The sequence below is a fragment of the Apium graveolens genome, chromosome 4 (assembly GCF_009905375.1).
Source record: "Apium graveolens cultivar Ventura chromosome 4, ASM990537v1, whole genome shotgun sequence".
Classification (NCBI taxonomy): domain Eukaryota; kingdom Viridiplantae; phylum Streptophyta; class Magnoliopsida; order Apiales; family Apiaceae; genus Apium; species Apium graveolens.
The window spans coordinates 281,328,504-281,331,069 of NC_133650.1; positions in this window are offsets into that span (position 1 = coordinate 281,328,504).

A 2,566-nucleotide genomic window follows, 5' to 3' on the forward strand; every position below is an offset into this window, starting at 1 on the left:
GATGCTCACCTAAAGTCTGATCATTAGCATCTTGATGCAGAGAAGGTGTTGTTGATAACTCTGGAGTTTGAACAGCATCAGTAACAGGTGTTGTGGAAGGATTATTTGCTGTTGGAGCTTCTAAGAGAAATACTTCAGACACAACCAAGTGTTGAACATCAATATCAGCACTTGTGCCTGGATCAACAAGAGACACAGATGGTGAGTTAGCCTTGTCAGATACAGCTTCCTGAGATGGAGTTGATGGAGAAGAAGTGACTGGAGCAAATTCCTTGTCTTGTGAGATCAGAGATTCTTGATCCCCTTCCTTAGTTGCTTCCTCTTCATCATCTGAAACTGGCCTTTGTGCCCTCTGTTTCTTGTACTTCCTTGTTGATTTGGATTCCTTGGGAGTTTCAGGAACTGTCATTCGTCTAAGCCTCTTGAGAAGCCTAGAACCCCCAATTTCAGAATCCTTCTGAGAAACCTCTTTCTCAGCTTCAGTAACAGCAGGTTCTCTAGCAAGAACCCGTTCCTCAGAATCAGATTCATCTCTCAATACAATCCTCCTTCTCTTTTGAGATGTTTGAGGAACATTCTTTGTCCTCTTTAGCTTGGAAGATGAAGGCTTCACAGTAGGTGCTGAAGATGATGGTCGAGCAGTCTGTGAAGTGGAGAGATAGGATTTGAGATATGTTCTGAGGGTAGGTTGAGTAGAATGAGAGGTAAGTACTGAGGTTGATGGATTTTGGGTGTTTGGAGTTGGTTGGACATCAGAGTAAATAGATCTATAAGTATCAGGATCAGTATTTACCAGGATCTGTTTTACAGACATAGGAATCTGTAATGGTCTAACCACTTTTTTCTTAGTATCAGCATTTACCAGGTCATTAAAGTATCATTTTGCAACCTTAAAAGGTGGGGTTTGAGTGCTGACTAAATGAGGTTCATCAGTACAGTAAGTGTAAATAAGTTGACAGAATCTAGCAAAATAAACAACATCTCGATCCTCTGTCATCCTATCCCAAATAAAACCAATTATTCCAGTTGCAAAATCAAAATGAGTTTGATGAATAATAGCATACCCTATGTGCTGACTCAGAATTGGGATAACATCAAAATTTGAACATTTATTCCCAAAAGCTTTGGTGATGCAATCAAAGAAGAAACTCAATTCTCTTCTGATATTAGCCCGTTTCAACTGTCCAAGTTTCGTCAGACTCTTTTCATATCCCAATTCAGCCATTAACTCCTGAAGGGCTGAGTCCTCTGGAATTGAGAAAGTACAATCTTCTGGAAGATGTAAAGCCCTGCGTACTGTACCAGGAGTGACTACAAAGGATGAATCACCCACTTGGAAGATAATACTGGGAGTTCCATGTTGACCACCATCATCATAAAGTCCAGTCCTCCAAAACCTCAGAACTTGTTGGCTTGAAAAGAATTCAGGCTGTGTTAATGCATACCCAACCTCACTATGTGAAAGAAGATCTTGCACAAAGTGCAATTCAGATGGAGCTTCAGTGTGATCAAGAACTGCAGCATAGTTGTTGGGGACAAACTTAGCTCCATCAATGATTAAATCCTTTGGTGCCATGTAAAAAAAATTGAGATTCAAGTATGCCTGTTAGGTGTTTGAGATAATATCTGTATGAAAAACCAACGTGAGAAAGAAAGAGAAAGAGAGTAAAAGTAAGGAGAGAGATAAAATATAAAGAAAACAAAAGATTAAAGAAATCTTCTCTCTGTTGTACTTATACTCTGAACAAAAATGTTACCGTTGGACACCTGTCAGACATGCAGTAATAACGGACAGTTACTGGGCTCGAGAAAACAGGAATCATTACTTACCCAGTTGCCTAGTTTCAAGGAAAAACCGTTCCATTTATCAAGAGAAACAGTTTTAATTCAAAATTTAAACCGTTAGCACTGATTGAATTATTTTTCACTGCATCATTGATATTCTGAAAATACATCACATGAAAATGACCAAGATAAATTAGATAAGTAAGTGCTGAAAATGAATCAGAACTTAATATAAAACAAAATTTATACGGTCATCAGAATATCAATCAGGATTTATCAACACAAGATAAAATAACTCAGAGACAAAATCTTGAAGTAAAAACAACTTTCATTAATATATCAAGATAATACATTTATGAAATGGAAATTACATCAATACTTATACAAGATTTTCCCTAAGCTTCTAATCCTAACATCAACAGCCTTAGTCCTAGCTAAGAAGCCTGACAAAGCTGATGATGAAGAAAAACAGGAAGAAGACGAGATTAAGTCATCTTCTTCTTCCTACTCTCGACAAACAGAAGGGCGAGTCGGATGATTCGCTCTTGCTGGCGGAGACGATGAAGATGAAGTTCTCTTCGAACGGCCACCAGATCACGTTTGATAACCTCTGGAAATTGAATCCAGAGATTGTGAGGAATGTTGGTGATTGGGTATGGAGTTGGAATTCCATTCAAAAAGACATGAACAGTCTCATCACCATAATTGTAGAACCAGCCAAATTCAGCCATTTGTGATGATAAGTGAAAAACGAGAGTGAGTTTGTGATAAAAGTGTGATG